General features: G+C 47.1%; 1 pseudogene; it reads right to left on the reverse strand.

Moving 5' to 3' along the window:
* Nucleotides 1-984: 984 nt before the first annotated feature.
* On the reverse strand, nt 985-12,521 carry LOC110145416 (tRNA (cytidine(32)/guanosine(34)-2'-O)-methyltransferase pseudogene; annotated as a pseudogene).
* Between the last annotated feature and the right edge of the window lie 1,318 nt (nt 12,522-13,839).

Genomic DNA, 13,839 nt, shown 5'->3' on the forward strand with positions numbered 1-13,839 from the left:
AACGTGTGTGCACGCAGGACAGTGTTCCTCCTAACAGCCAGGGGGTGGAAACATCCCAGGTGTGCATGACCTGATGAATGGATGAGAACACGGTGTGCGCGTACTGGAATAAAAGGAGTGAAGTGCTGGCGTGGGCTGGGGAGGGGCAGGCAAGGGCAGTGGCTGGTGGTGGGTGCAGGGCCCCGTGGTGATAGGATTATCGGAAATCCTGGGTTGCCCCTCAGCTTGCCCTTTTCTTTACATTCAGACACGCTTATATCAGAAGAAGGTGACTAAAGACAACAGCTGAGCCTGAAAGTTTTATAATAAATGCTAGCAGGACAAAAAATTCCAGTATCATGTATACTGAGTATTGTGGAATGGCCAGGCTTGCCCTGCTCCCCACTGTCCTAGCAGGGCCCCAAGGTATGCACAGGAGCTCCGAGCCTGTCCACAAGTTCTGGGAAGGGGTGCAAGTGGAGGGGAGGGTACGCCCGCAGGGATACGGGTGGAGGCTCTGGGTCAGGTCAGCAGAGGGCGGGAGGGCGGGAGGCCAGGAGGCGTCAACCGGGGGCCAAGGGTGCCATGTGCTGAGGGCTCCATGAAACTGTGCCCCTGAGCAGTGGGAGAGTGGGGAGGGGGCCTGAGTCCTGACCTGCTGGCATCCTCACTTCGAGGAAGTAGCCAAGTGACCACAGGAAACTGGACATGGCTTGCCTTAGACTTCGCTCTGAACTTGGAGATACAGTCGACCTGCAGCAGCAGCGCCTGCACCTGCTGGGCCCCAGGGCCCTGGGTGTCTGGGAGACGGGAGGGAACAGTTCTTCAGGTGGGCTGGAGGTACAGGTCACTTTTTGGTACTGGGTTTCCAATAGTGACCTGCTAGGCATTTTATCTGGAATAAAAAAAGACTTCAGGAAAGTGAAGTAGGAGGGATTAACAGTGTAGTAAACCAATTAAACTCATAGAAAAAGATTTGTCATTACCAGAAGCAGGGACTGGAAATGGTCAAAAGGTACAGACTTCCATTTATTAGCTAAATAAGTACCAGGGATGTAATGTACATGACAAGTATAATTAACACGCTATAGGTTATATATGACATGTATGAAAGTTGAGAGTAGATCATAGACTTCTCTGGTGGTCCAGTGGCTAAGACTCCACACTCTCAATGCAGGGGACCTGGGTTCTATCCCTGGTTGGAGAACTAGATCCCACACGCCATAAGTAAGCGATCCTGCATGTTCTAGCTAAATCCCACATGCTACAGTGAAGATCAAAGATCCTTTGTGCTGTAACTAAAACCTGGCATGACCAAATATATAAATTATTTTAAAAAGAGTAAATCTTGAATTCTCACCATAAGGAAATTTTTTTTCTATTTAATTTTCTATCTACATGAGATGTACGTTCACTAAACAGTATGATAATCATTCCATGGTATGTGCCAGATCATTATGCTGTACACAGTGCTGTATGTCAACTACATCTCAATAAAACTGGGAGAAAAAGAATGGAAGTGGGTGGGAACGTGGCCAACCAGCAGTGGCCTTGGGCCCTCCCAGCAGCAGGGGGGCCAGCGGGCAGTGAGCTCACAAAGGGTCTCAGGGGACCTAAGACCGCAGAACTGCGCCCCAGCGCTTAGGAACTGAGCACGCTTCAGGCCGCCCCCAGAGCAGGGGGCCTGGTGGGGACCCATGAGTCCAGCAGCTGTGCTGGTGGTCATCTGACGTCCCTGGGCAGGCTGCTCAGCCCTCCTGTGTGACCCCTGCGTCAGGCCAGAAGACAGCATGACCTCAGCGCAACCACTCTGCTGCCCTCGCCCACCTAGGGGTGCAGGGCAAGGATCGGGAGCGAGGCAGCTCCGCCAGATTGGGGGAGGGAAGGCAACAGCAGGTCCTGTCATCCAGGAAAGACCCAGGTGCTGCCTCTTGGCTGGAGCTGGGGGAGGTACTATACCCTGGGGCAGCAAAGGCTCCCTCCTGCTAAAGAACAGTCTAGAATGTGCCCACAGGTGCTTCTGGGAGCTTTCCTTGGCAGGTGTGTGAAGGGGGTGCCCTGGCCTGCCAGCTTCCCCTCCCCCAGTACATCGACACCTTCTGATACAAGAGACAGAAGAGGATGGCGAGGCTATGGCCACAGCTCTGAACACCTGTCTGTGAATCCACATCTCCACTCAGAGCATCACGAGAGTGTCAGGCATGAAAAGGCAAAGGAGGGGGCTGTTGGGTATCACCCAACACTCCATCTATGACTGGACACTTGTCATCACCCTACAAAACTATGTGTGACCACACAAGTCCTAAATAACCAAGTGTCCAGCTCATGCTCCCCTCTGTGAATCCCTATCCCCGTCCCACTCCCCCACAGATCTAATCCTAACATTTCTTTTGGAATTATTTTATAGACACCAGATCATGTGTCTCTGCAATAGAAATGTGCTCTAAAACTGACCACAAGACTCTTAAGTACTCAAAAATAATCTTCTGGATTGATACTCTGGTACAATTATTATTGGTATGTTAGTAATCTGACAAGTGTACTATGGTTATAGTAAGTAACTACAAAATATAAAAAGTGAAATCTAACAGATGGAGAGGGCTGTTCTATTCTTCAATTAGTTTCTAGATCCACAAGATTCAATGTCAACTCTATTGTTTTCCAATTTACAGATCAAAACACCAAAAAAAATCCCATCCCCAAAAATAAACTGATGGGATGAGAAAGAGCTTTTGTTGTTGAAACGTTCCTCAATCCTTTGCTCCCTTTCTGAGCTCTCGGGTCTGTGGCCAAAAGCCGCGTCCAGACCAATGCCCTCCCAGCTGGAAGGACGAGTCCTGCAGGTGGAGTCAGAGCAGAAGCCACCACCTGGCTGGAAGCAGCTACAGCCCCGGCCCCAGCCCACGAGAGCATCCGTCCTGACCTGTGCCCACAGAGGGCACCTACGGGCACAGCAGGAAGAGGAACGGTCGAGGGGTGTGAAGGCTGCAGGGGCCACTCCCCTGAAGCCATCAGGGAGGCACTCCTCGGAGCCTCTGTTTATCCCAACACCAGAAAGAACCTTCTGGTTCCCAGAGTTACCACTGAGAATTTAGCCAGGTTTTCTCCACACCCCCTCAGTCACTAATTTTCTAATGGACTGTTTACTTTCCTATGAAGTTTTAAAAGTCTGCAGTGGAATCTGCATCCAGCAAAAATCACCCCCCACCCCACCCCCCACCCCCAGCCTTTCTTTTCTGGGCAGCTTGTGGGATTTTAGTTCTCCAACCAGGCCTTCAGCAGTGAAAGGTTGGAGCCCTAACCACTGGACGTCCAGTGAAAGTGTCAGTCGTGTTCGACTCTTTGCAACCCCATGGACTGTAGCCTGTCAGACTCCCCTGCCCATGGAGTTCTCCAGGCAAGAATCCTGGAGTGAGTTGCCATTTCCTTCTCCAGGGGATCTTCCCCAACTCAGCAATCGAACCTGGGTCTCCTGCATTGCAGGCAGACTCTCTACCATCTGAGCCACCAGGGATCTGGTACTGGACCACAAAAGAAACCCCAAATCTTTTTGATGCATGGGACTGTGAGTGTTGAGAAAAGCTATGAACAGGACATTTGCATCACCCCCACATCTCCAATGGCCCTTCTGAGCTCAATCTTCTCTCCCCACCCCCATCCCACCCCTAAAACCCTCAAGCTATAGTCTGACCCTATAGTTTTGCCATCTCCAGGATGTCATATAGGTGAAATCATACAGAATGCAGGGGCTTCTCTGGTTGCTTCCTGCCTGCTAATGCAGGAGATATAGGAGACATGAATTTGATCCCTGGGTTGGGAAGATCCCCTCGAGAAGGAAATGGCAACCCAATCCAGTCCATGGAAAATTCCATGGACAGAGAAGCCTGGCCAGCTACAGTCCATGGGGTCACAAAAGTCAGACACAACTGAGCATGCATGCACAACTACAGAATGCAGCCTTGTGTGTCTGGCCTCTTCCTTTCTGCACAGTACACTTGAGATCCCCCTGCTGTCCCAGCACCAGCAGCCTGGTCCTGCTTCCCGAGGGCTGTGTCATCATCTGGAGGGAACGCAGTTTGCTTCTCCGTTTGTCAGTTAAATGACTGGGTTGCTTCCAGTTTGCGGAGATTATGAATAAAACTGCTCTAAATGTTTGCATACAGGTGATTATGTAAATGCCTGTTTTCACTCCTCTTGTGTGAACAGTGAGAAGTAAGGTTGCTGGGTCAGAGAGTAAATGATGGTTTAAATCAAACAAGCTGCTTCCAAAGAGGCTTTACACTTTCAGGTGCCCACCAACAGAGCATGAGAATGGGCTGTCCTACATCCTCAGGAGCCAAGGTCTTCACTGTTGAGCCAGTCTAACAGGTGTGTCCTTATATCTCACTGCTGTTTTTTAAATATATGAACTTTTAAAAATTAGTACATCTAATTTTGAGATCTTATTCAAAGTAGTGGCCAACATGAACAACATTTTAAGATGCCCACAACTGTAACACAACACAAAAAAGTAACTGATCTGTAGTCATGGGAAAGTTGCAGGCATTGCTTTTACTGTCGTGATTCGCTGCCAGCATTCAGATCCAGAGTAAAACTAAAATTTCAGCTATATCTGTGAAAATAAAGATGTAATTATTTTCTTCCACTAAGTTCACCGATACCGCTGACCTCTACCAGGGTTTAGAAGTCCTGCTTTCAGAGTAAATTCTGGACACATTCAGGACACACGGCTGCAAAGATTTAGAGAAGAGGCAAGACCCTATTCAACAATCCCCTCTGCAGTGCAGACACACGTTCTGTGATGTTTCTGTCCTTGCTGTTTTTGTGGTGGTTGCTAGAGGTTTCCACTTGGAGCCTTTATGTTCAGGACTCGCTGATGATGGATCTGAAAACAAGTTCATCAACTCAAGTTGAACAGCAAACGCCTTCCAAGTCCTCATCAGATTGCCAGCTTAGTTAACATGTTAAGGGGAACAATTCATTTCACTGTCTTCAACCTCACAGGTCAACAGGGTGTGACCTGCAGGGCAGCCAGGGATGGGGGCAATGTGGCCACTGTGCTGATGGGGTAGTCCTGGGGGCAGACGTCCTTGGCCAGCCGCCCCTTCTTCTTCAATGCTCAGGCCTCCTGGTACAATGGTGAGAGGGTGGGGGCTGAGTGGGTGGAGTCTACTCGGAGCCATCTTCTAGGTCCTGTGGGTAACTGCAGTCTGAATCATAGGTGCTCTGGACCCCACAGGTCACAAACGGCACGATGACGCGGGTGGGGCCATCTAATTGGTTGAAATCTGGATCGTAAGAGTGGTCCAGTAGCGGCTTGGTCAGGTCGGGCAGGAAGCCCTCAGGAGGGTCATAACCCTTACAGACAGCAAAGGCCTCGATGCTGGCGTTCCGGCTGCTCCTGGGCTTGGCACAGAGCACGCTGGAGAAGAAGACACGCAGCTGGCTGTAGATCAGTGTCACATCCCGGCCTCGGAAGATCTTGGCCACAAAGCAGCCCCCTGGCTTCAGAACGTGTGTAGCAATGTTCAGAGCGGCTAGGAGGAGCTGGGACTGCATATACTCGTCGACGTCGTGGAGGCCGGTCACATCAGGGGCCCCATCGCACACCACTAGGTCCGCGGGGCAGTCCTCAAAGTGCTGGACGATCTCCTTGGCAGTGGACAGCTGGGTGATGTCCCCCTGGATCTGTACCACGCCTGGTAGTGGGGCCATAGCCTGCAGATCCACAGCCACCACGTGGCCAGAGCCCTGGCCCCCAATCTTCTGACTCAGAACCTGGCTCCAGCCACCTGGGGCTGCACACAGGTCAACGGCCCGCATCACTCCTTGGAAGAGGTGGAATTCCTCGTCCAGCTGCAGCAGCTTGAAGGCGCTGTGGGCACGCCAGCCGTTCTCCTTGGCGAGGCGGTGATAGACATCCTGCTTGTCCTCTGATGTCCGGCCCATCTCACTGTTTGTCCAGGCACCTGCCAACAGTAAGCTCAAATTTTCGGAGTTGGGAGAAAAGGAATGAAGCAGGTCGCCAGTCCAGGAGCAGTACGAGCCTCAGCGAGAGGACAAACCAGTGAGAAGTTACAGGATTTCGCTTTGTGTTCTCAGTTGATCTGAGTATCAGTCGCGGATGCCTAAGGGCCGCCGGAGTGTGGCAAGCCTGTCATCAAGGAAAGCGGTGGTTTGTGTGAAGCCAAGACCAGACCTCAATGTACCACGTGAGTTCCAGTATCTCGTGCCTATGTGGCCGGTCTGGCAAACTCTCTCACTGCTGTTCTCAGGGGGCACACGTTCAATCCGTGGTCAGGTCAGGAAACTCGGACCCTGTATACCACATGGCATGGCCAAAAATGAAAGAAAAGAATAATGAATTATTTCTCAGTAAGTTTTCACAGTTCTTCATTGTGAAATGATAATGCATACAGAATATACTGGTCTCTGCCCCCAGCTCCTGACACAGAGCTCCTAGAACCCATGGAATCTCCCGAGTGGTAGGGCTTCCAGGAGGGTCTTTTGTTCTAACCAGGTGACTCCTGGTGGGCTCCTGGCCAGAAGATGGTCACCAGAAAGACTAAACTATGGTCAGAAGCTTGGAACCTTCAGCCTCACTCCCCATCCTCTGTGGAGTAGAGAAGGGCTAGACACTGAGTTAATAATCAGGTCCCAAGTAATGGGACCTCCACTGAATCACGAAAGGACAGGTCCAGGGAGGCTTCCTGGCTGGTGAATGCAGGGAGGTACGGAAACTGGAGCCCAGCGAGGGCACAGGGGCTCCACACCCCTTCCCCACTCTGCTCTGCCCCATGAATCTCTTCCATCTGGCAGTTCCTGACTTATACCCTTTAATCATAAACCAGTAACCTAGGAAGTAAACTTTTCCTGAGTTCTGTTCTAGCAAATGATTGGACCTGAGGATCATGGAATCTTCCGATTTATAGTTGGTGGGTCAAAAGGCCAGGTGACAACCTGGGATGTGTAACTGGCATCTGAACTGAGGTCTGAGGGGCTCTGCGCTAGCCTCGGGCCCTCAGCATCCAACTGAGCTCTGCCAGGACAGCTGGCCAATGTCACGAGAACCTGGAGAACTGCTTGGTGTGGGAAACCCCACACATCTGGTGTCAGAAGTGTTGTCAGTACAGAAGATGGGTGTTTTATTAGTACTATTATTTATATATTCTATGTACTTCATAAGTTGTGTCTTTTGCAAATGTTTTCTTCTAGTAACTCTTTTCATTCTCTTAATGTTTTTCAAATAGCAAAAATGTTTTTAAGTTCCACTTTTTTTTTTCTCTTATAGATTGAGCTTTTGGTGTTGTATCCAAGAAATCTTTTTTAAAACTTTTCTTTTTGGCTGCACCAGGTCTTCATTGCTGCACATGGGTTTTCTCTAGTTGGGGCAGGTGGGGGCTACTATTTGTTGGGGTGCCCCGGCTTTTCATTGCAGTGGTTTCTCCTCTTGTGGAGCACAGGCTCTGGGGACCTGGGTTCAGTAGTTGTGGCACACAGGCTTAGCTGCTCCCGAGATCAAGGATCAAACCGGTGTCCCTTGCACTGGCAGGCAGATTCTTATCTGCTGTACCACCAGGGAAGTCCCAAGGAATTTTATCCAAGGCTACAAAGATTTTTTTTCTGTATTTCAGAATTTTAAGTTTTACATTTCTGATCCATTTTGCGTCCATTCCTACGTATGGTATGAGGTAGGGATTGAGATTATTGCCATAAAGTTTTAAATTTCAGTTGTTTTAATTTCTAGATCTGGTTCATGTTTTCATCTGCTTGGTCTCTGATGGCCCTGTCTCTTCTCCATGCTTGTTATTTTCTCCATTTGCTTCTTTCACCATATTAAAAACACTTTGCATGTCTTATCCTAGATCCAGCAATTCTAGCATCTAACATATCTTCAGCTGTGAGTCTCTCACTCCTGAGGCCTCTGTGCTATGTAGACTGTGGTTTTCTATTATGAACGTACATTCTGGGGGTCCACTGGCCTGAGGCTTGGAGGTGAGAGTTCAGTGAGGCTAACATTTTCTGAGGCCAGCCCTCTGGGCTTAGACATGGTGCTAATGGCTTCCCAGCCCTCATTCGGTGATTATTCACGAGAACACCATCATCCCATGTGACACAGAGGGAACTGAGGCTGAGAGAGGAGCCTCCTGCACAAGGACAAAATGCAGTTGGTATCTTCAGCCCTTCCACTCCTTCACAACTTGGGACTAAAGCCCAGGACACAGGTGATTCCCTATTTCCAAATGTGCTTGAATAAAGTACATGTATTATAGACAAATTGTATTTTATAAGATGTTCAGATCTCATTTCTTCCATCACAGTACATCAAATAAATTCAGGGGAAACATTTTTAAGTTTTTCAGATCACATTACCTGATACAGAATTTCTTTTAAAGATTTTTATGTGAACCATTTAAAAAGTCTTTATTAGTCACAAAATTGCTTCTGTTTTGTTTTGGTTTTTTGGATGCATGGCATGTGGGACCTCAGCTCCCTGACCAGGGATCAAACCCATACCCCCTGCATTAGAAGAAGTCTTTTTTGTTTTTTAAATATTTATTTTTATTTATTCATTTGGCTGTACCAGGTCTTGGTTACGACATGAAAACTCTTGCTTGTGGCATGTGGGATCTAGTTGTCTGGTTAGACATCGAACCTGGCCGCCCTGTATTGGGAGTGCAGAGTCTTAGCCACTGGACCACCAGGGAATTCCCTAGAAGGCGAAGTCTTAACCACTGAACCTCCAGGGAAATCCCTGATATAGAATTTCTATGCAGAAAAAGTCTCAAACTCAATTTGAAGGAAAAAAAAATTTTTCTTGATTTATTTTTCTGCATCTGATCTTACTTGCAGCAGCATTAAGTGATCTTCGTTGCTGCCTGTGGGATCTTTAGTTGTGGCAAGTGGGAGCATGGAGTCTTAACTACTGGACCACCAGGGAAGTCCCCAAAACTTTTTCCCGAGTTGTTTTTTTTTAAATTTTATCAGTGTACAGTTGAAGTGAAAACTTTCTTAATTATATACAAAAAGAAACAGAGATGCCATAAAGGAGAAAACAATTATGTAAAAATGTTCTGTGGGTTTGTGTTGTGTTAGTCGCTCAGTCGTGTCCAACTCTTTGTGACCCCACAAACTGTAGCACACCAGGCTTCTCTGTCCATGGAATTCTCCAGGCAAGAATACTGGAGTGGGCTGCCATTCCCTTCTCCAGAGGAACTTCCTGATCCAGGGATCAAACCTTGGTCTAGTGCACTGCAGGCAGATTCTTTACTGTTTGGGCTACAGGCAAGTCCTATGTTCTAAACAAAGTAAAAAGACAAAAATAATCAAGGGGGAAATATATGCAATATTTTATTTTATTTATAGCTGCAAAGGGAAAATATCCCTAATATAAAAAGAGACCCTACAAATTAGTAAGAAGAACAACTTACTGGGGAAATTGGGAAGAGCATGAAGGGCATTTACAGAAGAGACAATGACAGCAGGCAACAGCACCTGAGAAAAAGTAACATAGCTCAACAGCAGGATGCCCTTTCACTTACTCAACTGGCAAACCTTCATGATGTAAAGGGTCCTCCCCTACATGGCACATAGGAATATAAGTTGCTATATTTGGGCTGTTAAGATTTTTATAATTTATTCATTTTTAAAACCAATCATTTATTAAACTTTTTATTTTATACTGGAGTATGGTTGATTAACAATGCTGTGATAGTTTCAGGTGGACAGCAAGGGGACTTAGTCATCCATATACATGTATTCTCCCCCAAGAGAGAGTATGTATCCATTCTCCTCCCACCCAGGCTGCCACATAACACTGAACAGGGTTCTGTGCTATACAGTAGGATCCCCAATAAGAGTTTAAATATGTGTATCTTTGACTCATTATCCTTAGTTCCTACTAATGGGAATCTATAGAAACAAAGCAGCACGACCTACGTTTTAAAATACTTACCTCAGCTTTCAATGGCTAAAATCAAAGATCTCTCTTGGTAAACATCACACTGCACTTGAAAATGTGTGGGTTATTTTCAAATATCTTTTGATATTGATTTCTAACATAATTCCACAGTGATAACAGAACAGACTCTGTATGATTTCAATACTTTTATACCATGAAATTTTTGCACCTTGTTTTATGTTCCTGGATGTGTTCCAGTGTCTCCTGCTTTATACTCTATGGGAACTTGAACAGAATTTTTATCCTGCTGTTAGGTGAAAACTGTATAAATCTTAATTATGTTGAATTGGTTCACAGCATTTTTCAGGTCTACTATATCCTACTTTTCTGTCTATTCATTCTATTATTTTTGAGAGCTTGATACTGAAACCAAATCCAACTAAAACTCTTATCTACTTAAAAATAATTGTGATAGTGGATTTATATGTAACTTTGTTCTGTATTTTCCAAGTCTCCTGTAAATGTGTTATCATACTTTCACAATTTAAAAAATTTAAAAAAAAATTTTTTAAATACTTACCTCAGTATGACTCTATAGTGGCAAAAGCCAGGCTCTAAGTGAAAAACTCATCAATGGGGAATAATGAAATAAATATAATATATGCTCACTGTGGACTATTATCAGTCATAAAAAGAATTAAGTTGTTTATCTCTTGACTTGAATAGACGTTGGAGATCTATTATGTGAGGAAAAAAAGAGGGGTGGGGTGGGGTAAATAGGTCTAAGAAGGACAAAGAACAGAAAGGAATTCTTATTTTTCTATGTTTGAATTTTTATGAGAATGTATTTTGTAATATTTAAAAACTATGTAGGACTGTCCTCGTGGCCCATTGGTTAAGACTCCATGCTTCCAATGCAGGAAGCACAGATTCAATCACTGGTCAGTGAAGTATGATTCCATATGCTGTGGTGTGGTCAAAAATAAATAAATAAAAACACAAAAATAAGCCAGGTGACTTTCCTGGTGGTCCAGTGGTTAAGAATCCACATTCCAATGCAGGGGGCATGGGTTGGATTCCTGATCAGCGAACTAAGATTCCACATGCTGTGGGACAACTAAGCCTGCAATACCACAACTAAGACCCAATGCATCCAAATACATAAATAAATAAATAAGTACTTTAAAAAAGTAAGTCAGACACAAATATGTAATCTCTGGGGCAGTTGGAAAGAAACAAACACAACAGAACAGCAGTAGCTGGGTTTTCCTTCTTCTTAGATTACCTCAACACCACAACTCTGCATCCAGCACAATCCTTCACCACTCTCCACATGGTCGGTGTCACCAAAACTTTGAGGGACCAAGAATCGTTTTAGATCATTTTGTTCTCCTAGTCAAAACGTGTAGTGCCCCATAGTTCTCAAGGTCATTCCTGAAAACCATATTCTTATACCACCCAACAATTGATGATCCTCCCAAAACTTCCCCAAGGACCCCCACATTTCATTATCAACTTTCAAATATTAAAACTTCACTGCTTTTGATCATCCATAAAGGAAATTGTCATGATGATCATTGATATTTAATTATTAACATTATGAACCATCAGTGGTGTATCAACAGGCCCAGGAGTACACAGTCACACCTAGAAGTACTCTGTATCACACTGTTCTCATTAAACCTTTTTTTCTTCGCAATCTCATCTGCTACATATTGTTAAAAGGAGAAAGTTCTATTTATCTATTACCTCGAAGTCAACATTAAGTAGACACTTTTATAAATAAACTAACAACATGTCCATTTGCTTCGCTAAAGGTTAGAGAAATATGTGTGCAATACCTGAGGCATTTTGTAGGCGTTGGCCGTCTCTACACAATACACAAAGACCCTAGGAAGATTTTAAGATTCTACATCGCATCTGGAAAATAAACCTGGTTTTGAGAGACCCTCCACGCCCTCAGCTCTGCAGACGCTGAGAGAGTACGCATCATTCTGACCCCGGCCCCGCTGAGGCAGGGGAACCGTTAACCCAACGTGGCAGCTTGGGAACCTAGAGCTTTTTCGCACGTGAACTGCGAGCTACGCGAAGCTAAGCCAGGTTTCCGTGAGGAAGGAAGGAATCCTTATCAGCTTCGGGGACAGACTTCAGTCCCTTAAACTGCACAAAGGTGTTCGCAGTTCTCGCTGGGTCCTGGGGAAGGCCTCCGGGGAGAGGGAGTGGGGAGGCGCCTCTTCCGACTGACGCCGACGCTCCGACATGGAGCACCCGGAGGCGTCAGCACCGAGGACAGCGCCCTCCCGGGGGCGGCTGGGGGCACCCGGGAGGAGAGTTACCAGCGCAAAGGTCACCGGGGGGGGGCGGAGAACTGAGGGTGAGGTGGGCCGGGGGAACCGCGGGGCCACGGGCGGGCGCGGGGGCTGAAAGCTGCGCCGCCATGAGCATCTCCCCCGCCCCACGCCCGGGTGCGGATAAGCTTCGAAGCACTCACCGTGGCTGCCTGGCGAGGCGGCGGCGAGCGCCAGTCGGGGCGAGAGCTGCGTCAGCCGGAAGGGTGACCAGGCCTTTCCAACTTACCAGCCTGCCGGCCTAATCCAGTGCGCAGGCGCAGCGTCAGCTAAGCGGGGCGGGGCGAGGGTGTAGGAACCGGAAGGAGAGGCGGGATGAGGGCGGGACCTGCGCGCGGGTCCCTCGGTCAGCGCCTGCGCACTCCGCCGGCCTTGTTCTCCCGCGGTCACCAGGGCCCAAGCCCTCGTTCAATCATTCCGTTTTGAATCCAACTTCGTCCGTCCGCTCCTCCCCCGTCCCGTCCACCCCCTCATCACATGCCTGTTAACGTTGACGAAGCACATCTCGTCGTTGCCCTGATAGAACCTGCAGGCTAGGGAGGAGGGGACACACATCAAATAAATGACCAATTAGAAAATAAGGCTAGGCCAGACAGGACGAGCAGCTTGAGAAAGGGAGGTGGTGGTTGAGTGCCTATTTTCAGTTGGGGGAAGGGAGTCAGAAAATGCCTAATAGGCTAAGCTGGGATTTAAAGGTCCACAGGGATAATCTGTTTTCTCTTGTGACCCGGGGGAGGGTCCAGTGTGTCTATCCCTGCTTTCACTCTTGCTGCCACTAAACACCATCTGCACTGCAGACAGGGTGAGCTTTCAAAATTGAAAATCAAGTCGTCTTCCAGGTTTCAACCTTCCCCATTTGCTTAGGATGAAATCCAGACTGCTTGTCATGACCTTTTCCCTATTTCTGCATGGTACTTACTTGCACTGTTCTGAATTCTATTACCCGTCTGGAGTAGGAGAATGTAACCTCCTTTTCTACTTTGCTCATAGATTTAGCTCCAGGGCCTTGAAAACAAATTACCACATGGTATGCTCAATAAATGGAGAAGGAAATGGCAACCCACTCCAGTACTCTTGCCTGGAAAATCCCATGGACAGAGGAGCCTGGTAGGCTACAGTCCATGGGGTCACAAACAGGCAGACACGACTGAGCGACTTTATTTACTTCATGCTCAATAAAGGGATTCCCTGGTGGTTCAGACAGTAAAGCCTCTACCTGCAATGCAGGAGACCCGGGTTCGATCACTGGGTTTGGGAAGATTCCCTGGAGAAGAAATGGCAAACCACTCCAGTACTCTTGCCTAGAAAATTCCATGGATGGAGGAGCCTGGTGGGCTATACAGTCCATGGGGTCACAAAGACACAACTGAGCGCCTTCACTTCACATGCTCAATAAACATCAGCTGAATAAACCAATAATTTTCCATCTCTCTCATTAGCTTTGATTTTCTTAAAGAAATGAACCAAGTGTTGCTTTTTCAAAAAAAATTTCCATCACTAGTGATAAAGCTGGCATGCAATATGCTTCAATAAATATTTGCTAAAGAGGATAAAATAGGACCACAGCACAGCTGGGAAAACACTGTTATCATGTACAAGGTAGTACTGGAG

This window comes from Odocoileus virginianus, chromosome 12 (genome assembly GCF_023699985.2).
Source record: "Odocoileus virginianus isolate 20LAN1187 ecotype Illinois chromosome 12, Ovbor_1.2, whole genome shotgun sequence".
In the NCBI taxonomy this organism is placed as follows: domain Eukaryota; kingdom Metazoa; phylum Chordata; class Mammalia; order Artiodactyla; family Cervidae; genus Odocoileus; species Odocoileus virginianus.